At 50.0% G+C, this 24,287-nt stretch overlaps 1 non-coding gene and 1 pseudogene across 1 annotated transcript; one reads left to right on the top strand and one right to left on the bottom strand.

Annotated features, from left to right (window-relative positions):
* The first annotated feature begins 5,580 nt into the window (after positions 1-5,580).
* LOC123356610 lies at positions 5,581-6,519 on the top strand (annotated as a pseudogene).
* Positions 6,520-21,839: 15,320 nt separating this feature from the next.
* TRNAG-UCC lies at positions 21,840-21,911 on the bottom strand. Its single transcript has one exon. It is a non-coding gene; the product is annotated as a tRNA-Gly (tRNA).
* Positions 21,912-24,287: the final 2,376 nt, after the last annotated feature.

The following is a 24,287-nucleotide window of genomic DNA, read 5'->3' as shown; positions in this document are numbered from 1 at the left end:
GTAATAATCCGAAGCCCAGGCCCTAGGTCAGGGTGGGGCAACCACAGTAGTTCAAGGGGCTCAGGCCCTCGGTCAGGGGCTGAGCAGCAACAGGGACAGTTCAGGGCTCAGGTCCTTGTACCAGGAGCTGGGCAGTCACAGCAATACAGGGGCTCAGGCCCTTGTGTCAGGCTCTGAGCCACAGCAGGTAAGTGCAGGCTTCTCTGCCTGAACGCTGGTAGGAGGGGGAGTCTGCCACCCGTGAGTGGGGTGGCAGGGGGGACACAGGCCCACCCACTCCACTGTGTCCCAGCCCGGGTCCCTAGCAGCGGCGTGGATCCGCTGTAGTCAGTGGGGATCCTGGTCGCAACACACTGACATGGGCACTTCAGTGCCCTCAGCCGGACAGGGTTCGGCTACCCCCGGGCTACACTCCATTTCCCCCTCCTCGGGTACCTGCTCGCCGTTGGGCTCGGCAGCGGGGTCCCACACCATGGGTTCCTCGGTGTGCTGAAGGCGGTCTAGGTCGGGCTGCTCCTCCGGACTCGGGTTAGGGGGCCGCTCGGGCCGCTCCTCGGGGTACTGGGCTCGGGGCAGGCTCGGCCAGTCCACCTCGGGGTACCTGGCTCGAGGGAGGCTCGGTCGGTCTACGTCAGGATACCTGGCTCGAGGGAGGCTCGGTCCGTCCGCGTCAGGGTACCTGGCTCGGGGCAGGCTCGGTCCAGCAGGAGCCCGATCAGGAATGTCTGTCCTCTCCGGCCGCTGGGCTCCAACTGAGCGCTGAGGCCGGGCTTTTATGCTTCCTGTCCCGCCCCTTGACTTCCGGGGGGCGGGAACAGGTGGCAGTGGCTCCGCCCACTGAGGTGGCTGTTCCGGTTCCTCCCTCTCAGGGGCCGTCGGGAGCCAGGCCGCCTCACTACAGTCAGTAATAAAAAGGTTAAATAAAATTGGTCCCAAAACTGATCCCTGAGGAACTCCACTAGTAACCTCCTTCCAGCCTGACAGTTCACCTTTCAGTATGACCCGTTGTAGTCTCCCCTTTAACCAGTTCCTTATCCACCTTTCAATTTTCATATTTATCCCCATCTTTTCCAATTTAACTAATAATTCCCCCTGTGGAACCGTGTCAAATGCCTTACTGAAATCGAGGTAAATTAGATCCACTGCATTTCCTTTGTCTAAAAAATCTGTTACTTTCTCAAAGAAGGAGATCAGGTTGGTTTGGCACGATCTACCTTTTGTGAAACCATGTTGTATTTTGTCCCAATTACCATTGACCTCAATGTCCTTAACTACCCTCTCCTTCAAAAAGTTTTTCCAAGACCTTACATACTACAGATGTCAAACTGACAGGCCTATAGTTACTCGAATCACTTTTTTCCCCTTTCTTAAAAATAGGAACTATTTTAGCAATTCTCCAGTCATATAGTACAACCCCTGAGTTTACCGATTCATTAAAAATTCTTGCTAATAGGTTGCCTACCCCTGTTCTAACTAATATTCTTTACTACTGACTTCCCTTTTCTTCCTTATATTTTATTTGGAGAGTGTTTCCTACCAGGGAGCCTTTAGTAGGGTCCAGAGCCAGCCCCATCTCCTATATCAAGCTCTGGCTAGTGGGTATGTGATAAATGTGATGACCCTGCCTCCATCTGTCAGCTGGGAGACACCAAGGTTTTCTCTTTCTACCCTCTGATGCTGCCTGTCTGTTCTAGGCAAGGTGGGGTGGGACTCTGTTAACATGTGCCTCCCGGGGCTTCCATTTACCTGGTGCTGCTGTTCTGTGAATAGTGGGATTGTGACTGGGGCAGCAGGTACTGAGTGTTGGACTCTTGCTCTTTCAGGAGTTGGTGACTTTCGAGGAGGTGGCTGTGTACTTCACCAAGGAGGAATGGGCACTACTGGACCCTGTTCAGAGAGCCCTCTACAGGGATGTCATGCAGGAGAACTATGAGACGGTGACCTCGCTGGGTAAGGAGTCCTGTCCCCTGGGTTATTAGAACCTGTGGGGTCTCTGAAGAACCTGAGTAGTAATAACTTTATACCTTTATTCGTCATACAAGTTTTGACAAGTTTCCTTGCCCCCCACCCCCTTTTTGCCTTATCTCCCACCCACTAGAATAATTTTTGGACATGTGCCTTTTTGGTGCTGTCAGTCATTTAAAAATTGCATTGAATGTATCCTCATTGGCTACATGAATAACTACATTAATCACTGTAGCTTTCATGCCTTTTCCTCATTTTAAGAGGAAAATATGCTGCCTGTAGAATTCTACATTGAGTAAATAGGTGTGTGACTCATGCATGGCTTGTGTGCCAGTCAGATGAGCTCTTTTAGGAGAGCTTGTAATGTTGCCGTTCAGGATCCCATGGCTGAAGGGATAAGCGAGCCGTGGGAGGGACGGAGAAGAGGGGTAGTAGATATGCCAGGACATGGGGCAGGTGTGTGCAGGGTTAGAACTAAGCAGCAGCAGGGAGGTAGAAGGCTGTGAGAGAAAAGGAGAAAATACAAGAAGTTCTCAAGGTGCCGGGAGGTGGTGCTGGCTGAGAGTAATGGGAAGAAGCGGAGGGGAGTGTGGGGGAAGGGCACCCAGGAAGTGGGCTGGGTGGGTCAGTGGGAGGGAGGAGAGGTTTGGGGATCTGGAGCTGTGGGGGATCCCAGACCTTTAACCCCGAATCCCTACCCAAGCCTTGTTGCTTTAGAGCCTCCACTCCAGTTTTATTTCTGTTCAGTTTCACTTTATTATACATTTTTGCCCCAAATATTATTATTTTAACACTTGACCTCCCTCTCTCACTCATTACCCCCGCTCCTCACATAACCTCCCCATCTCCTATGCACAGCGACCCCGGCCACCAATCCTGAGTCCTTGCTGCATCCTCCCTCCTATAGCAGGGCCCTTACCCAGGCACAAATGGGCACTTCGTTGATGATGTCACAGGATGGTATAGTCTGTACAATTTTTACACCTATAAGATTACATATTCTGAAGCCCTTCACACCAGTCGGGCTTATCTCTATATGCCAATACAGTCTGTTCCCCAGTGTTCCCTTCCCAGCTCTGATGCCGCAGAGCCTGGCCTGTGTCCCTGTTCCCGTTCGCCTCCTAACCAACATTCGACATTCATGGGGCCTCATCTGGAGCACTGTGTCCAGTTTTGGGCCCAACACTATAAGAAGGATGTGGAAAAATTGGAAAGCATCCAGCGGGGGGCAACAAAAATGGTTAGGGGACTGGAGCATATGACTTCTGAGGAGAGGCTGAGGGAACTGGGATTGTTTAGTCTGCAGAAGAGAAGAATGAGGGGGGATTTGATAGCTGCTTTCAACTACCTGAAGGGGGGTTCCAAAGAGGATGGATCTAGACTGTTCTCAGTGGTAGCAGATGACAGAACAAAGAGTAATGATTTCAAGTTGCAATGGGGGAGGTTTAGGTTGGATATTAGGAAACACTATTTCACTAGGAGGGTGGTGAAGCGCTGGGATGGGTTCCCCACGGAGGTGGTGGAATCTCCTTCCTTAGAGGTTTTTAAGGTCAGGCTTGACAAAGCCATGGCTGGGATGATTTAGTTGGGGATTAGTCCTGCTTTGAGCAGGGGTGGGACTAGATGACCTCCTGAGGTCCCGTCCAACCCTGATATTCTATTATTCCAATTTCCTTCCCCCCTCCACTTTGACCCCATTTATAGAGCAATATTCTCAGCTATACCTGAACCAATCATTGTGCTGAAATTTAACTAACCAATTCTAACGTATTGTGACATAATTCTCTAACCCAGGCGTCGGCCACCTTTCAGAAGTGGTGTGCTGAGTCTTCATTTATTCACTCTAATTTAAGATTTCATGTGCCAATAATACATTTTAACGTTTTTAGAAAGTCTCTTTCTATAAGTCTATAATACATAATTAAACTATTGTATGTAAAGTCAGTAAGGTTTTTAAAATGTTTAAGAAGCTTCATTTAAAATTAATTAAAAATGCAGAGCCTTCTGGACCGGTGGCCAGGACCTGGGCAGTGTGAGTGCCACTGAAAATCAGCTCGTGTGCCGCCATAGGTTGCCTACTCCTGCTCTAACCAATTATAAACCACTACCCTAATTAAGTTACACCTGACAACATTAATTATACAGGAGAGAGAAACAATTAGAGAACCAGACTGATTAACAATGTAAAAGTGGTGGCCATAAAGATAGAACAATACAGAAATGAGGGTTTCACAACCCCAACCATTGATAAGTGATTTCTTGCCAGACAGGCTGCTATCAAATTAAGGTTTCTTTAACCATCTTAAGATCCAGACAGGATTGTCTTCCTAACAGCCCATTAGCACCTTATTTCAGTGTGACTGGTTTGGGATGTGAGTATGTGACCCTTCGCTTCCCAGCTTATGGCTGCCCCTGCTGCTTAGCCAAAGGCCTTAGCCTAAGAACAAGACCTCAGGCTATCCTAGTGAGAGAAGGCCCAGACACAGGCAGACTGTGATTTTGATTCTTTGTTTTCATACTCCTGTAACTAGCTAAGTGAAAAAAATACCCCTAAGTTCTTAAAATATAGGCTTTGCAGGCAGGCCTGAATATCGCCATTCTAACAGGGGTCTACCCCTTCCCCCATGCTGTGTCTGTCTTGTCTATTTAGACTGTACATTCTTCAGAGCATGAGCCATCTACTATTCTGCATTTGTACTGTGCCTAGCAAAACGGAGACACACTGTTAGTTGGTCCTTAGGCACTAAGGTAATGCGTATGATTAATAACTCTCCTGCCACTTTGAGCCAAGGAAGCTGGTCTTGGGATGTTACTGCTTAAAAATGATCTGAGCTTAAAACCATGGACTATTCTTTGTGACAAGTATCCCACAAATTCCACTGACCTCCCTTGTTTTCTTTGCCTGGCATAGGGTTTCTAAATTCCAAACCTGATGTGGTCTCCCAGCTGGAACGAGGGGAAGAGCCATGGGTCCTGGACCTCCAGGGTTCTGAGAAAGAAGTGCTTCCAAGAGCTGCCTGCACAGGTGAGGATTTGGTTAAAGCAAGTCAAAAACTGTCCGTGAATACAGAAAACATTCGGGATGCCCTACAAAGACCCTGTTCAGGATTGTTCCCTGCAGATGTGGAATAATTAGGCAGATGTCACTCATGGCTTCCCACCTATCCTGTCTAACAACTGGCAGCAGATCCCTACCTAATCCCACTTTTCCCTGCATGTTCTGGTGAAATGCAGACCAAAACTGATCCTTTCCTCTCTCCTCTGGGGAAAATCAGCTCCTGATCGGTTTGATCTCTCCTGCACATATTCTGGTTTGTTCATCCCTTTTAAAATTCTGTCTCTGAGATTTCCTTTCTCTCAGGCACAGGGAGTGACCTATGTCTGGATTCTCTCTGTCTCCCATCTGGCGATGGGATGGTGCGTGAGAATGAGGAGCAGAAACCCCAGCAGGAAGATGCTGAGCAAGGAGCACCACATGGGACGTTATCAGGAAGAACCAAAGGGAATGTTTCCAAGAGTTGTGCACTCCCAGAAAACACAAAAGCCTGTGAGACTCAGCAGAGGCCAGAGGAAAACTACAGTAGCCACTCAGACCTTATTCCACGCAACAGAATCAACTTGGAAGAGAGACGCTACATGTGCCATGAGTGCGGGAAAAGCTTCAATCAGCGCTCACACCTTATCAGACATCAGAGAATCCACACAGGGGAGACGCCTTACACGTGCTCTGAGTGCGGGAAAAGCTTCAGTCAGCGCTCAAGCCTTCTCACACATCAGAGAATCCACACAGGGGAGACGCCCTATACATGCGCTGAGTGCGGGAAAAGCTTCAGTCTGCGCTCAAACCTTATCACACATCAGAGAATCCACACAAGGGAGACACCCTACACGTGCTCTGAGTGCGGGAAACGCTTCAGTCGGCGCTCACACCTTATCACACATCAGAGAATCCACACAGGGGAGACGCCCTATACATGCACTGAGTGCGGGAAAAGCTTCAGTTGGTGCTCAAGCCTTATCACACATCAGAGAGTCCACACAGGGGAGACGCCCTACACGTGCTCTGAGTGCGGGAAAAGCTTCAATCGGCGCTCACACCTTATCACACATCAGAGAATCCACACAGGAGAGAAGGCCTACACATGCGCTGAGTGCGGGAAAAGCTTCAATCGGCGCTCACACCTTATCAGACATCAGAGAATCCACACAGGAGAGAAGGCCTACAAATGCGCTGAGTGCGGGAAAAGCTTCAGTCAGCGCTCAATCCTTATCACACATCAGAGAATCCACACAGGAGAGACGCCCTACACATGCGCTGAGTGCGGAAAAAGCTTCAGTCGGCGCTCAAGCCTTATCACACATCAGAGAATCCACACAGGAGAGACGCCCTACACGTGCGCTGAGTGCGAGAAAAGCTTCAGTCGGCGCTCACACCTTATTAGACATCAGAGAATCCACACATGAGAGACACCCTACACGTGCTCTGAGTGCGGGAAAAGTTTCATTGAGCACTCAGACTTTGTCAGACATCGTAGAATCCACAGTGGAGAGTGACCCTACACATGCTCTGCATTTGGGAAAAGCTTCAATCAGATGTCATTCCCTATTAGATATCAGTAAATCCAAATTGGAGAGAACTGTAAGAAATGCCTTTATTAGGGCTTCCCACAGATTTGTTTTAAAATAAATTACATTTGCTAATTCCAATATAGTGATCTTTGCACCATCTTCACTGTGGTCTCTCAGCTCTGCCGGATGAGTTGCCTGCTTCTGACTTTTGCAGTTCACCCTTCTTTGGGGTCAGTCCTGTGATCTTTTCTGTCAGCTCCTTTCCTTTTGACTTGTAGGAGCGTGTGTCCCTCCAGCCAGGAATTTCATCAGCTCCAGGTGGGAGAGAGAGGGTTGATGCCAACAAGCTACCCTGAGGCAAAAGTTACCTGTGCCTTACATCCACTAGGACTGTACATGGAATTGGGTGCTCAAGTTAGTGATTTTGGTGTAAAAAGACAATTATAGTTGTAGAGCAGAAGCAGGCCAGGGAGTGAACCGAACAGACAATGATCAAGTGATCTCTCTCCTGCCATCCATCTCCATCCTCTGACAAACAGAGGCTAGGGACACCATTCCTTACCCATCCTGCCTAATAGCCATTAATGGACTTAACCTCCATGAATTTATCCAGTTTTCTTTTAAACCCTGTTATAGTCCTAGCCTTCACACCCTCCTCAGGTAAGGAGTTCCACAGGTTAACGGTGCGCTGTGTGAAGAAGAACTTCCTTTTATTTGTTTTAAACCTGCTGCCTATTATTTTCATTTTGTGACCCCTAGTTCTTGTATTATGGGAATAAATAAATAACTTTTCCTTATCTATTTTCTCCACATCACTCATGATTTTATATACCTCTATCATATTCCCTCTTAGTCTCCTCTTTTCCAAGCTGAAAAGCCCTAGCCTCTTTAATCTCCCCTCATATGGGACCCGTTCCAAACCCCTAATCATTTTAATTGCCCTTCTCTGAACCTTTTCTAATGCCAGTATATCTTTTTTGAGATGAGACGACCACATCTGTACATAGAATTCAAGATGTGGGCATACCATGGAGTTATATAAGGGTAATAATATAGTCAGTCTTATTCTCTATCCCTTTTTTAATGATTCCCAACATCCTGTTTGCTTTTTTGACCGCCTCTGTACACTGCGTGGGCATCTTCAGAGAACTATCCACGATGACTCCAAGATCTTTTTCCTGATTTGTTGTAACTAAATTAGTCCCGATCATATTTTATGTATAATTGGTGTTATTTTTTCCAATATGCATTACTTTACATTTATCCACATTAAATTTCATGTGCCATTTTGTTGCCCAATCACTTAGTTTTGTGAGCTCTTTTTTAAGTTCTTCACAGTCTGCTTTGGTCTTAACTATCTCGAGCAGTTTAGTATCATCTGCAAACTTTGCCACCTCACTGTTTACCCCTTTCTCCAGATCGTTTATGAATAAGGTGAATAGGATTGGTCCTAGGACTAACCCTTGGGGAACACCATTAGTTACCCCTCTCCATTCTGAGAATATACCATTAATTCCTACCCTTTGTTCCCTGTCTTTTAACCAGTTCTCAATCCATGAAAGGACCTTCCCTTTTATCCCATGACAACTTAATTTATGTAAGAGCCTTTGGTGAGGGACCTTGTCAAAGGCTTTCTGGAAATCTAAGTACACTATGTCCACTGGATCCCCCTTGTCCACATGTTTGTTGACCCCCTCAAAGAACTCTAATAGATTAGTAAGACACGATTTCCCTTTACGGAAACCGTGTTGACTTTTGCCCAACAATTTATGTTCTTCTATGTGTCTGACAATTTTATTCTTTACTATTGTTTCAACTAATTTGCCCGGTACCGATGTTAGACTTACTGGTCTGTAATTGCCGGGATCACCTCTAGAGCCCTTTTAAAATATTGGCATTACATTAGCTAACTTCCAGTCATTGGGTACCGAAGCCGATTCAAAGGACAGGTTACAAACCATAGTTAATAGTTCCGCAACTTCACATTTGAGTTCTTTCAGAACTCTTGGGCGAATGCCATCTGGTCCTGGTGACTTGTTAATGTTGAGTTTATCAATTAATTCCAAAACCTGCTCTAGTGACACTTCAGTCTGTGACAGTTCCTCAGATTTGTCACCTACAATTTGGCAATGTTTATGCTCCTTTCTAGGATTTGATTTCCACTTTTTAAAGGAAGTCTTTTTGTCTCTCACTGCTTCTTTTACATGGTTGTTAAGCCCCGGTGGGTCTTTTTTAGTTCTTTTACTGTGTTTCTTAAATTGGGGTATACATTTAAGTTGGGCCTCTATTATGGTGTCGTTAAAGTGTCCATGCAGCTTACAGGAATTTCACTTTAGTCACTGTACCTTTTAATTTCTGTTTAACTAACCCCCTCATTTTTGTATAGTTCCCCTTTTTTAAATTAAATGCCACAGCGTTGGGCTTTTGAGATGTTCTTCCCACCACAGGGATGTTAAATGTTATTATATTATGCCGTTTATTTCGAGCAACTGCAGTTATTCGGGAGAGTACAGACAGGCAGAGTTTCCCCTCCCGAGGTAGGTCTCGGTTAGATAAACAATTAAGGCAAGCATTTATACCTTTTGTGACATACAGTAAGGAGCAACAACTGCATTTTGTTTGTACATATTCCTTTCTGATAGCTTACTTCTCTCAGCAATTTCTGCTACAATCTGCATTCTATTCTTATCTAACACAAGGTTGAAAACCAGCATCTCTTACAGTTCTTTTCCGCTCACCCACGCCCTGCTTGGAAGTCTCCCGTTATTAGCTGTTAGTTAGCCTGGTAAATATCAAGTCCCTGAGAAAACACAGTTATACGAAGCAAAACAAAATCACAAACAGAAATGTCATTGGAAATTCAAAAATTAAAAAGGAAAATGCAATTCCCATCACTTCATTGTATCTGGGCCATTCCTGTATCGAGAGTACCCGCTAAGGGCCCTGTGTGCTTATGGGAAACCTGGAGGAACTCATAGCAGAGCCTGAACATGAAACTCAACTGCTCCCAGGTGCCGCAGTAAAACCCTTTCCCTGCTGTGATGTTGATGATTTTATGAAAATATGCTAATGAGTGTGAACATAATGTAACTGGAACATGCTTCATGCAAAAGGTCTCTTGTGCAGTATCATTACAAAGCTTATTATCTACTGTGTGTGTTCAGCCTATTTGTATGAACCGATCATTCCTGTATCTGAAGCTAGAAATATGAACTATAACTCTGAGGTCCTGTTGTAATGATGCAAAGTGTGGGCCATTAATAGTGGTTTGGACTCTTGATGGCTCCCATTAACCAGGACAATTGACTGGAGATGGCTCTGTCCTGCACCATCTGAGTCAGGCCAGGAACAATGAAGGCTTGGGGTCTCACAGGTCATGTGACCATGTCACCTGGTACAGGAATCCATCTTAAACCTGGGGCTTTTCCCCAGGAGAGAGACAAAAGATTCCTGCCTTGTACCAAAGCTGTATAAGGGGGTGGGACAGAAGAAAGGTGGCTGCAGTCATGAGAAATCCCCTAGCTACCACCTGAGCTGGAACAAGGACTATACCAGGTGAAAAGATTGGGCCCAGACAAGAAATAAGTCTAGTCTGCAAAAGAAGCTTATTGGAAGATCTCTGAGGGTGAGATTTTATCTGTATTGAGTTTCATACTGTATTAGTCTTAGACTTGCATGTTTTTTGTTTTATTTTGCTCTATGGAGAATACAAACTCCACAGAGAAGGAAAAGTTAATGCCTTAGAAAAATCTGTGTGTGTTAGAGTGTCTAGGAACCACTCTCCTATAGCTTCTTTTGTCTGATTTCCTTTAGAAAATCTGAAGCAGGGAGCAGAAAACCATTGTCTTTTCTGAGGTGTGAGCTCAGGACCTACTGAGTATGAGACTGACATGCTGGCAACTATGCTAAGAAGGCCCAGGAAAATGTTTAGGCTCAGTGCATATAGGATCCTCCTACAGTAGTGACAGGAGCAGGGAAGGAGCTGGAAGAAGCAGAGAGCTCTGGTGCCCACAGACCTGTCCTGGCATCTTTCTCAGCAGCAAAGAAATCAATTTGCCCTTCCAGTGAACAATCTGCTGGAACTAATGGCAGCACAGGGGGGATGTTTCTAAAGTATGCACCCACCTCTACATTTTAGAACTTACTCTCCTTTTTCTAGTATAGCACTTTCTATATGAACTGGCAAAACAAACTACACAGGTAAGAGAAACAAGGGCTTGAGAGAAAGCTTGAACTCATAACCCCAACAGATGGCCCCTCTCCACTACAGTTGCATCCCTGAAGATGTTTTTTAAACACATTTGGGAAGCAGGCAGTTATCAGTCTCTGTGGTTCACACCTTTGCCTGGTAATTGAAAGGCTGCTGGTTCAAACTTAACTCAAGATGTGGTTTTTCAGCGATGAGACTCCAGTACATTTTAACAGGAAGAAAATCTCCTCTATTCTGGCTTTGCCCCATTAGACTCCTTCTGCCCATCTTCTCCCCCCCTCCAGTCTCTTTCCTTCCCCACTGGGGCCATGCAGAGAGGAGCCCCAGTCAGTCTCTGTCACAGAGAGTCTGTATCCCATAAAGGGAGGGAGGGGTCTCTCTAAAACACTGATAATGGGGAGGGGAGTGGTGTGCGTGGTTAGGGGGAGATAGGATGGAGAGCTAACAGTGGGGCACAGAGAGATTCCCCCAGATTTGGGAGATCCCCTGCTGCCCCCCATCAGCCAGCTGTGAGAAGAACAACTGTGGGGATGGGGGGTCTCCACATGCTGCCCCCGCCCCAACTGCCAACTCTGCCAACTGTGGCAATGGGAGCTGCGGGGGTGGAGTCTATGGGTAGCAGTGTGCAGAGACGCCCCCGGCCCTCCAGCTTAGGGGCTGCGGGTTGCTTTCGGGAGATGCCCGAGGTAAATGCTGCACCCCTCACCCTCTCCTGCAACCCCAACCCCCTGCCCCAGCCCAGACCCCACACCTGCACCCAACCTCCCTCCAAGAGCCTGCCCCCCACACTGCCTCCTTCACCACAACCCCCTGACTGAGCCCAGACCCTGCACCCAAACTCTCCCAGAGCCCAACCCCTCTCCCTCCCACAACCAAACTCCTTCCCAGAGCCTTAGGCAGGTGTGTGTGGCAGGTGGGGCAGGACTTGGTCCCATTCTGGGCACCACCAAAAATTATACAAACCTGCCACCTCTGTCCAGCCCAATCTTCTGCTGATGCACCTCAGCCCACACCCGTGCAGGGTTTGAAGCTTTCATTGCTTAAATTCCAGGACACGGAGGGTTTTCAGCTCCCCTTTGCCCAGAGGGAACCTTCACCCCACTCCTAACCAGGTTCTTGTCCATGGGATCACTGTAGGGGGGCTGGGTCCCTCGGTGTCTTTTCTCTGTCTAGGACAGGCCTGGGTGCAATAACTGGGGGCATCTGAGCACCCAGGACCTTCTGTGGTCCCATCTGCCATTGACTCCAGCCTTTTTTCTATCCATCGTCAGCACCATCCCAAGCCAGCAGCACTCGCCTCAAAAAGACAGAGTCCAGTGGCACCTTACAGACTAACAGATGTATTGGAGCATAAGCTTCCATGGGTGAATCCCACTTTGTCAGATGAATGTAGTGGAAATTTGCAGGGGCAGGTATAAATATGCAGGCAAGAATCAGCCTAGAGATAAGGAGGTTAGTTCAATCAGGGAGGATGAGACCCTCTTCTAGCAGTTGAGGTGTGATCACCAAGGGAGGAGAAACTGCTTTTGTAGTTGGCTAGCCAGTCACAGAATTCCCACTCCATTCATCTGACGAAGTGGGGATTCACCCACGAAAGCTCATGCTCCAATACGTCTGTTAGTCTAGAACAGGGGTCTCAAACATGTGGCCCGCGGGCCGCATGCAGCCCGCGGAGCTCTTCCCTGCGGCCCGCGGAGCTCCCCAGGGCCGCACAGGGGGGGGCAAAGGGGGCAATTTGCCCCGGGCCCTGGGCTCCGCAGGGGCCCCCAAGAGAAAAGCGGAGGCTCCCGCCTCCGCGCCTCTCCTGGAGCCTCGGCGCATAGAGCGCCGAGTCTCCGTCCGAGCGCCTGAGCCCCGCCCCGATCCGAGCCGCGTGGGGAGGGGGCGGGGCTGGGAGCTCTGGGCTGAGCGCTGCGCTCGGCGTGGAGCTCCCAGCCCCGCCCCCTCACCACGCGGCTCTGAGCGGGACGAAGCTCAGGCCTCGCCGGAGACGCGCTCGGGTAAGGGGGGGGGGAGCGGGAGCCGCCGGGGCCGGGCCGGGGGGTGGGGAAGGGAAGCGAGACCCGCCGGGGCCGGGGTGGGAAGCGGGACCGGCCGGGGTGGGGAAAAGAGGGACCCGCCGCCGCCGAAGCGCAGCCCGGTCTTCGGCGGCGGGGGGCCCCTTCTGTTCCGGGACCCACCGCCTAACTGCCCCAAAGACCCGCGGCGGGGACCCCCCCCCGCCGCAGGTCTTCGGGGCACTTTGGCGGCGGGTCCCGGAACGGAAGGGCCCCCCGCCGCCGAAGACCCCGGGCCCCCGGAATCCTCGGGGCGGCCCTGGAGCTCCCCCAGTTACTTCCTGTCACCGCCAAACTCCCCTCACCCCCGCCCCCCCTCCCCGAGTTATTTTCTGTGCCTAAGCTCCCCGCGCGCTGCTCCCCAATGTTTGGGGCCGGGTCTCTCCCCTGGCCCCACCTGCCACCCCCACGCACCTCCCCCCAGTGTCTCCCGGCCCCCACTTGCTGCCCCCTCACCGCCCGGGAGCCTGCCCGGGAGCTCACGCTGACTCCACTCCTCTGCTATGCCAGCTTCCGGCATCACCTGCTGCCGCAGGGTCCTAGCGCCCCCCTGCACTAGGGCCAGGGCAGGCTGCCCTTCCCCTGCCCTTCTGCCCTAGTCCTGAGACAGAGACAGGGCAGGGGCAGGGCCTCATGGAAGGGGTGGATTGGGGGTGGGGCCAGGGGCAGCAAGGGGGCGTGTCAGTGATGCGGCCCTCGGGCCAATGCACTAGTCCTCATGCGGCCCTCGGGGTCATTTGAGTTTGAGACCCCTGGTCTAGAAGGTGCCACAGGACTCTGTCGCCTTTTACAGATCCAGACTAACATGGCCACCCCTCTGATACTCAAAAAGACAGTGTCCCCTGCTGGGAGTAAATCATTGACCCCTCTCCTCCCTGAGCACTGACTGCCCCTCTGTTTCCTTGCCTCTCAGTCTGTGCAGATGGGACCTTTCCCTCCAGTGCTGGAGGATTCGCCCTTCTCATCTACCATTGTCCCAAGCAGCACAGCGGGTGGGAATCTTAAATGTACCGAGGTGACTTAGGAGCAGAACCCCCCCAGACCTTCCATGCAATTGTCACTTGCCCCTCACTGAGCAGGACTGAAACTGGTGCAGGGAGACGGGTGGGCCACATCCCCTCTGGGCATGAGCAAAGCAGCAGGATGAAAAAATGACCATGAAGATGCTGGGGATTGAACGGAGGGCCTCATACATGCAAAGCATGTGCTCAACCACTGAGCTACATCCCCTAGCAGGTTGTGTTTGTTATGGGTTACACTCAGAGCCCTCCTGTTTCCAGAGCATCCAGTGACCTATAAGCTTCACAAGAAGCCCATTCCCCTCTCTGAGGACCAATCCTGCTTTCCTGGAGGTGACTTGTTCATAGGGGTCACTTTTCAGCAGGGCCAGATTCTATGTGTGGGGCACAGAGTGTGGGTGCCCTGGTCTCAGGGTGCAGAGATACACTCAGCCCTCTCCCCTGCATTGGGTTGGGAGTGCGGCAATCCCCTGCTGCAAGGTCATAGTGGGGGATGCTGTGAGAAGCTCAACACCTCACCCTGGTGGCAGAAGTGGTGTGGGGAGCTCCAGGTGTTTCTAGGATCTGCTATTTCCACCTGCCTGTAAACTCCAGCTTTCCCCAGCACATTCACTGCGGTGCAATTGGGTCACTGTTTCCATGACTGAACAGCAAAGAATGGCTCCCAGTTTCCCTTCTATCGGCAGCAGGATTAGCCTGTGTCGGTGGTTAATGAGGTGGATCTAGTTGTAGATTGTTATTCATTCCCCACCTTGACAATTCACACAGTCCCTTTCCCAGCACCTCAGTGATCCTGGTAGCAGGGTTGGGTCCTGAGATTTTCAGGGTTCTTTTCCCCTCCACCTGGAGTGAACTCAGCTTTTCCCCCATCCCAGACAATCCATGAAATAGCAACAGGGGCATAAAGAAAGAGGGGAGGGAACATCTCACGGCCAGGCTGGATGTGCCCAGAGCCCCCTGCTTGTCCATTGTTTCCATGGAATTTGGCCCCCTGCTTTGTACAAGGGACAGAGAAAGATCTTGCTGTTCCTGTGTCTGTGCAAAGAAAATTGTGCTTCTGTATGAAAGAGAGGCGGGAAATGGCCCCAATGATGGGGCAATAGCCTCAGGGTTAAGAGCAAAGGACAATGATGGGAAGGTTCACAATTGACTCAGTAGTTGCATACAAAGGTGCACGTTTGGCAGTTACATTGGGAAATTCTGGCTCCTTCTCAGGCTCAGGTTGGCCACCCTGGTCTAGGTGTAGAAGTTACAACATTTAAACTTGAAAGAGGGGCCAATTTCCCCATCATTTCACAGCTTTATACCCAAACACGATGACTTTCTGAATGAACCCTCCTCGTTCAGCCAGAAGATCTTGGGGTGGATGTAGGAGTCACTGGGTAAAAATCTCTGGACTCTGTTCTGAATCAGGTCAGAGCAGAGGTACCTAGTGATCTAGTCTGGCTGTAAAATCTATAGATCAACACCATTAATATGAAATTAATCCTCAGAAATGGCTGTTCCCCACCAATACCCCAGCAAAGGGCTCTCCAGGGAAGGGGGCTGTTGAGGAAGGAAAGAAGAAAGACGTCCTTCTCCCCCTGGAGGAACTGGGCTCTGCGCTTTGGACAGAAAGGAGGGGAAGGAAATGGCCACACGATGGCAGCAGAAACTAAGAAATGAAACACAATAGGCTTATGTCCACACTGCAATGAAACACCCAGGGCTGCCCCATACCAGCTCAGGCTCCCGGGGCTTGGGCTGTGGGGTGGTAAATTTGCAGTGTAGACATCTCGGCTCAGGCTCAGTACCGGGCTCTGAGACCCCACAAGGCTGGGAGGGAGAGTAGCAAGTAAAAAAGGTAGAACGGCAGTGGAGTATTACCCTGGTCTCAATGGCATTTCTCCATCGGTCTGTCTGCTTTGGGGCAGGGACAATAACACATCCTGCTGCATTCGTTATTTCAAAGGGCGGTTTAGGATTTTCATTCTCACACATGGTGCACGAAGCAGGACTCAACCCTCAGTGTAAACTAAATGAGCTGCCCATAGATTCTGGCAGCCACAATGAGGCATTTGGTGTGAGAGCTCAGACCTGCCCCTGTCCCAGAGGGTCGGGGTCATCTGTGAGGGGACTGGACCACTGACCTACCAGCTCCTAACTCCCAAACTTTCAGTAACTCTATCCTCAGTGCCTGTGAGTGTAATTTAAACCATCAAAACAGTCATAGTGGGCTAGACCATAGTCTGGACTTCGGGTCTGGAAAAGAACTGGCACAATCCATAGACCAGGTTGTTATATAACATGCACATGGATTTTAACCCTTCACATACAGTAATGGGAAAGTTCTTGGTTCAGGCTTGTAGCAATGATGGAATAAACTGCAAGTTCAAATCAAGTCTCTGGAGTCTATTCAAAGCTGGGATGGGTCATTCAGTCCTTTGTACAGAGCTTCAGTTTGTAGCAAAGTCCCTCCAGAGGTAAGAAGCAGGATTGAAGACAAGATGGAGACGAGGCATCAGCCTTTTATAGTCTCTTGCCATGTGGTCTTTGCTTTCTTTGTCCCAAGGACACTCTGTCCAGCATGTGGCATAGAAAAACCTTAGGGTTCATCCATAGGCAGGTCCCTGCAGACCTTGCTGAGTCACAAGGTGTATCTACCTTCTCTCAGTGGGTCGATTGTAGAGCTGATGGTCCTTAATGGGCCATCAAGCAGGCTAGGCAGAACTGACACCAACTTGTCTGGGGTGTTCCCTGGAAGCAGAGCACAAGTTTGAAATATGGACAGAACAGAGCCAATATTCATAACGTCAACTACAAAAATGATACACATCTAGAGAGAGCATCATTATAATCAGCCAATCAGAACCTCTCCATAGACCCCTTACACGACAGCCTTTCTACAATATTGGCTGCAAATATAGAACAGCGGTTGCAAGGGTGATCTATACAGTTACAGATTATGTCAGTAATGTCACAGGAGGTGACACAGCATCAGTGAGTCTGATACTGGAATACTGCCTCCAATTTTGGTGTCCTCATTTGAAAAAGATGTTGTGAAATTGGAGCTGGGGCAGCAAAGAGCCCCTAATGTTCTGAGGGCTGGAGAAAAATGCCTTCTAGTGAGCTATTGAAAGAGCTCAACCTGTTTAGCTTATCAAAAGATTGAAAGGTGATTTCACTGAAGTGTTGAAGTGCCTTAATGGAGAGAAAAGATTGGATATTAAAGGGCTGTTTAATCTAGCAGAGAAAATCATAACAAGACCCAATGGCTGGAAGGTGAAAAGAGACAAAGCGTATGGCTACACTTGAGAGTTGCAGCGCTGGGAGTTACAGCGCTGGTCGTACAGCTGTGTAGGGAAAGCACTGGTGTGTGGCCACACTCACAGCTACCAGCGCTGCAGTGTGGCAGCATTTGCAGTGCTATTGGGAGTGATGCATTATGGGCAGCTATCCCAGGGTTCAAGTGGCAGTAACGTGCTTTTCAAAAGAGGGGGGTGGGGTGGAGTGTGACAGGGACCGGGGGAGAGAGAGAGAGAGTGGATTTTTGGAGCCAACACTGTGTATCGGCTCCCTGCCTTGCAAAATCAGAAAATTTTCCCGACCCCTTACTCTTAACTGCAAACAGCCTGCAGACCAGATAAGCAGCTGCTCCAACAGACTCCCTTTCTCCGCCCCGCCCCCGCTATTTCTATCCTCAAGCAAACACTCATCCCCCTGCCTGCCTCATTCACAGCAAGGTAGTGGGTTTATCTCATTTGATTTGTTCACAGATTGGTCACAGCAAACAAGAGCTGTTTGTTTTTTAGATAAGCAGCTCCTGGAGCCCCGAGTTCACAACAAAACAAAGAGAGGCAGCAAAACAAAACAAAGAGAGTAATTTAGTTAAAAGCATACTGGGATATCTCCTAATACCCTGGAGGCCAATAACAGCGCTGGTGTGTGGCCACACTTTACGAGCAGCGCTGTAGCACCAGCACTGCAATCGTTATACCCCAAGCAGACCCAGGTGTACAGCCAGCGCTGCAACCAGGTAGTTGCAGCACTGGATGTGCCCTACAGGTGTGGACAGTTACTAATTGCAGCGCTGGAAAGCCTCCACCAGCGCTGCAACTCTCAAGTGTAGCCATACCCAAATTCGTATTACAACTAAGGCACATACATTCAACAGCGAGGACGATTCACCACAGGAACAAGCTACCAAGGAAAGTGGTGGATTCTCCATCTCCTGATGTCATTTAATGAAGACTAGATGCCTTTCTGGAATGTATCAGAGGGGTAGCCGTGTTAGTCTGGATCTGTAAAAGCAGCAAAGAATCCTGTGGCACCTTATAGACTAACAGACGTTTTGCAGCATGAACTTTCGTGGGTGAATACCCACTTCTTCGGATGCAAGTAGTGGAAATTGCCAGGGGCAGGTATATATATGCAAGCAAGAAGCAAGCTGGAGATAATGAGGTTAGTTCAATCAGGGAGGATGAGGCCCTGTTCTAGCAGTAGAGGTGTGAAAACCAAAGGAGGAGAAACTGGTTCTGTAGTTGGCAAGCCATTCACAGTCTTTGTTTAATCCTAAACTGATGGTGTCAAATTTGCAGATGAACTGAAGCTCAGCAGTTTCTCTTTGAAGTCTGGTCCTCAAGTTTTTTTGCTGTAGGATGGCCACCTTAAGATCTGATATTGTGTGGCCAGGGAGGTTGAATTCTGGAATGTGTTTGCCCCAAAAGTAGCTCTTGTGTCATACAGGAGGCCTGTGATATGCAGGGGGTCAGATTAGATGCTATAATGGTCTCTTCTGGTCATAAAGTCGACTAATTTCTGGAAAACTGAGTGTAGCATTGGGAGCAGCATCTGATGTTTCCCTGTCTAGCCGGCTTGCTGCCTAGAACGAACGCTCCTTGAGTGGGGTGATCCACAGGGAGTAGCTCAAACCTCCAAAGTGCCTGGCCAGGGGCAGGACATTAGCCCAGCAAGGGAGGGGTGTGGCAGTGACATCACAAAGGCCTTTTGCAGGATCTCAGATTATTGGTCCAAGGTGGTGGGGAGGTGGTGACCTCACAGAGAGATGCTGACATCAGCCAGGCAGGACAGGGGCGAGGGGCCAGGGAAACCTCAGAGACCCCTGTGGCTTTGCTTCAGCAAGTCTCCTTCTCCAGGTCTCTCTTTGAGGACTGAGAGAGTATTCAGGTTCATAGACGTGAGCGCCAGGAGGAACCTCTTTTGAGTTTTCTCCTTCCCTTTTAGTGATTTTACTAGAAAACAGCCGTCCCTGTTTAGAAGGTAAGAGCCTCCTGGAGGTTTGAAACCTGTTCAGTCTGATCCATCTGGTGAGAGTTGAATTCTAGGCATGGAAAACACGAGCTTAAGGAGGCAGAATTTTATTGCGCACGTGGGATTTTATCCCTTAGAATCACTGGGGAGATTAGGGTTTGTCCTTTTTCTTTCAACTTTTCCTCCATCCCTCCCTCCCTCCTTTCTCTTTGTCTCTTGCTTCTTTAGTCCTTTCTCCAGTTCCCCTCCCAACACCAGGTTTTTTTCTCCTGCTGGTAACAGCTCACGCTAACTGATCACTCTCATTATAGTGTGTAGGGCAACACCCATTTTTTCATTTTCTCTGTGTGTATATATATCTTCCTACTGTATTTTTAACTGCATGCATCCGATGAAGTGGGTTTTAGCCCACAAAAGCTTATGCTCAAATAAATTTGTTAGTCTCTAAGGTGCCACATGTTCTCCTTGTTCTTTTTGCAGATAAATTAATGGAGGGTAAGTCCATTAATGGCTATTAGCCAGGCTGGGTAAGGAATGGTGTCCCTAGCCTCTCTTTGTCAGAGGGTGGAGATGGATGGCAGGAGAGAGATCACTTGATCATTACCTGTTAGGTTCACTCCCTCTGGGGCACCTGGCATTGGCCACTGTTGGCAGATAGGATATGGGGTTGGATGGACCTTTGGTCTGACCCACTATGGCCATTCTTATGTTCTTATGAAGGGAGGGGCAGAGCCCTGTGGCAGAGTTTCTGTAGTGTACTGGTTATCACGTTTGCCTAACGCACAAAAGGTCCCTGGTTCAAAACCAGGCAGAAACATGAGGGCTTAATTTTCCCAGCTCCGAGTGGCCTGTCCCTGCTGTTGTAGGAGCAGCAGTGATTTCTATGCTCAATAGGTCTGTTATACTTCCCCACCCCCCTCGCTTTTGTCTCCTCTCCCTCTCTGAATGCCTATGAAGTGGCTTTCCCCCTACCCCTCCCTCCTGCAATGCTTGTGGGATGAATGGGCTGGTTGAACAGCTGGAAGATCAGAAGAGCTCCTAGATAGACAAGGTGTCTGGGACTCTCATTAGGCAGCGATCACACACCCAGAGCAGGGACTCTGCCCAAGGTGGAGTGTGACCCACCAGATGCAGCCAAGTCACCTCTAGTCACAGGCCATGAGGAGCAGGTCCTTAAAAGGGGAAGGGGCCCTGTGCTCAGGAGTCACTCACAAGCTTGTACCTCCAGTGAACGCCCTTCGCCCCGACCGCCTGGCCAGTGGTTCGCTGTGTTACATTCCATCGTGCCTCGGGAAGACTTACCTTCATTGCACCGTCCATCGCGGCGCTGGGGGACACTTACCTGGCAGAATCCTGACATCTCCAGTGCCAGGCCTGTCCTGGGAGTGTGAGTATGCGAGTGTGTGTGTGACACCCCCCCCCCATCCCTTCTTTTGAGCTTAGCTATCAATATAACAAATGTGTTGCTTTCTGCCAAACTCTGGTGGGTCATTAGTCCTCCCTACGCTGACTAGCTGGCCCTATTTCAGGTAACACCTGCTATAACTCCAACCCCTGCAGGACAGAGTGTAGTGAAATGAGCTGAGAAAGAGCCTTGGTCTCAGCAGGGGAAAGCTAGAGGATCTGGGCCGGTCACCTTTGAAGCCGTGTGGCTTGGCCTCCTCTGCCCTGGGAGGTTGGCCTACGGAGGCCGGCTCTTCCTGCTGGCCTCCTCTGCGTGACTTGCCAAAGGAGGAAGTGAGGCAGGAATGGGGGAAAAGAGGAAAGTCGAGCTGAGGAAGGCAGGGCAGAAGCTAAGCGCCTCAGTGCGGCTCAGTGGGGTTAGTAGAGCGTCACCATTTGTTCTGCAAAGCCAGGGGAGGTGCAGTTGGCTGCTGGGAGGCAGAATCCTGTGCCTGCCTCTTGGCTTCCCAGGGGTGGCTACTTGCAGCCCAGGAGAGGAAGGGGGGTTCTGGTGAAAGGACGACAAGCAAAGCTCTGGGAGGAAATTTGGGAGTGGGGTGCAGGCTCTGCACTGGGGGAGGGGGTTGGGGTGCAGCGGGGGTGGTGCTTACCCCGGGCACTGCAGCTCCCAAAGTGACCGGTACACATAACCCTCCGGCAGCAGCTCCTAGGTGGGCAGGGCCAGGGGGTCTCCGTGCGCCGCTGCCTGCAGGCGCTGACCCCAGAGCTCCCATTGGCTGCAGGTCCTGGCCAATGGGAGCTGTGGAGTTGGTACTTGGGGCAGGAGCAGCACATGGAGACACTCCCCCCACCCCAGGGGATGCTGGGACATGCCAGCCACTTCTGGGAGCGGCACGGAGGGACAGAGGTATAGTGGGCAGGGAGCCACCTTAGTGCTGCTGGCACATCTCTGCACACCCGTTGTGGGGGGAGGGGAGCAGAGGGTCTCCATGTGCTGCCGGGGGTAGGGGCAGTGCATGGAACTGCCTCCCCTCCCGGGTCTATTCCAGGAGTGGGTGGGTGGGGTCTTTTGGCCTGCAAGGTGCAGCAGGTCAGACAAGATCATCACACTGGTCCCTTCTGACCTTAAAGGTTCTGAGTCTAACAGGGGGAGGGAAGTAAAGGATTTTTTTTTTAAATATAAACCAAACATCATAATACCTGGATGACTCCAACTGCTCATTTTACAGTCTTGCCCCTTTTTTTGTCCCATGTGTGTTTAATGATCTGGTAGGATGTGGGACACTGATTCTCTCATTCAATTGATAAACTAGTACAAAGTGACTGAAACTAAACCAATTCCCAGGGGAGGAAACATCACATCATAGCATTGGCTGGGAAGTGAACCCAGGTCAACTGCTTGGAAGGCAGCTATACTCACCACTATACCATCAATGCAGCTGGTGAAAGTCCCTGATTTTTCACACTTGGTGTCTGGTCACCCTACTGCTCAGTTTGAGACAAATGTCTCTGTGTTCTCTGCCGTTCATGGTGGGGAGTTTCCCCACTGATAACAGTTCTTGCTGGGTCGGGGAGGGGAGAGAGAAAGAGGGGTTTGCTCTGTTTCATTCCTCTCCATTTTCTGTTCCTCCCCATCCCTTCAAGGGTCCTCCCTTCCATTTCAGACTGTGTAGTGACACCCTCCCCGCACCCAGGACTCTCGAGCCTCTGGAGCAGCACGATCCCATGAGATCCTTAGTGACCAAGGGTCTTTTCCAACTTCCAGGAGACCCAGCTTGAGTCTAAAGCGCTCTTCCTTCCTGGGGATCCTCTCTCCCTTCCTGGAGATCAAGGTCATGAAGCCTCTGCCTTGCCTCCTGGCTCTGAATTAATGTCCCATTTCTCACTATGTGCTCGAAAGAAACAAATGTTTCTAACCCAGGTGAGCGGAGTTAATTCAGCTGGAATCCTTCACCCACATTCCTTAGGAGATACAGACTCTCTGTGACACAGACTGACTGGGGTTCATCTCTGCATGTCCCCAATGGGGAAGGAAAGACACTGAGGGCGAAGGAAGAAGATGGACAGAAGGAGTCACATGGGGCTAGACCAGAATAGGACATTTTCTGCCTGTTAAAATATACTAGACTCTAATTACTTAAAACAAAACAAAAACCCACCAGCTTCTGTTTGAACCATCAGCTTTTCACAGAGCAGCCAAAGCGGCGAAGCACAGACACACGTAACCACCGACAGCCCAATTTTGTCTAAGAAGCACCTATAGTGGCTCATGCAGGGGGAAATACAGCTGTGGGTGTGAGTTCAGGCCTCACCCAGAGCGTTGGTTTTCATTAGCCACGGAGCTTCCCCCACTTGCTTTGCCCAATTCACATGGAAAGTGCCATAGGAGGGTGATGAGAGTAAATTCTAAACTCTGAAATGCAGAGGTTGGCTCACAGATTGGGATAAGGGGTTTGAAGAGAAAAAGCTCTAAGAGTATAAAACCAGACAGTTTCCAGGGGCAGGTACGGTACAACGCCTCAACAGGGAGCCATTCGGGGGAGGGGGTTTCACTTCCTCTGTTCAATGTCCTGAGAGGTATTTGAAGGTGAAGATAACACCATGGCTAACAGGTGACTGGCACGTCCTGGGTTAAAGAAAGGAAGGGACCTGGGTTAATAGTCTGAAGATTTGTGTTACCATCACTCTCTGACCCCCCTTCAGTGCAGGGGCAGCTGTTTCCATGGCAGAGAGCCTGGCACTTAGGAGACTTTCTACACTTGCTGTTTTGAAGCAATTCAGTAAAATAACAGTGGAGCTACAATGTCTGGTCCAAAATTTCAGCCGCCCCTGGTGCAAAAACGCTATTTTAGGATCTAAATCAGAGGCTCCCGGCACTAGGACACCTGACCAGAGAGCTCAGTGGGGGCGTAACAGCTGCTGACTCTGAGGGTCCTGGGCTAAATCCACTTGCAGGGGGAAGTGTTTTGATTTATTTGATGGCTAATGAGCACCAGCTACCAGGGGAGAAGCCCTGAGAGTCGCTGCCACTCCAGGTGCTGCTGGGGCAGGGGGGAGCCCCAGGGGGCCAGCTGCTGCTCTGGCCACCCCAGAAGTGCTGCCAGAGGCCACCAAGCTGTGGCTGCTCCTGCTGCCCTCGGGACCACTGGTCAAGTGGTCCCCAGGCCAGCCGCATTGGCCGCTGCTTGGGCGGCCCCTGGAGCCAGTTGATTGAGTGGCCCTGGAGTCAGCCACTGAGGCCACTGCAGAAGTCATGGAGGTTGCAGGAAGTCACAGAATCCATCACTTCCACCACCTCCATGACAGACACGGAGACAAACCCCTCCCTGCTGTGACTGCAGTTCCTGGAAGGAAAGAGAAGAACAGAAAGTGACGAGAGAAAGAAAGAGAGAGACTCCCTGTCACCTCTCTCCCTGCTGCCTCCCCCCTTGTATTCTGTAACCCCATCTCACTGGGTTCCCTGTGCTGGTGCCATGGGGGTGACACTAGAGTTCTGGGGATTTGGGGGGAGGGGAAGGGGGCTCTTCACTTCTCAGCATTTCACACAAATTTGTCTTTGGGCTGAAGTTTCTCCTGTGGGGCCTCTCAGTCAGAGCTGTACCCCACCCCCTTCAGTGTGTGGGGGCGTGTAAATTGCAGAGTAGGCAGAGAAGTCACCCATAAAGGGTCATATTGTTCTGGTGACTGGTTCTGACCTGGGTCCCACGTCCTCTGACACAGGCTCATGTGCAGAACATGGGAGCTCTGGCTTGTCCTAAATGCTGTAGAGTGTGAGTTCCTGGAAAGGGCAGGGGAGAGGGAGCAAGAGGAGAA

The sequence above is a fragment of the Mauremys mutica genome, chromosome 26 (assembly GCF_020497125.1).
Source record: "Mauremys mutica isolate MM-2020 ecotype Southern chromosome 26, ASM2049712v1, whole genome shotgun sequence".
Taxonomy (NCBI): domain Eukaryota; kingdom Metazoa; phylum Chordata; order Testudines; family Geoemydidae; genus Mauremys; species Mauremys mutica.
This window is presented reverse-complemented; position numbering and strand designations above follow the sequence as displayed.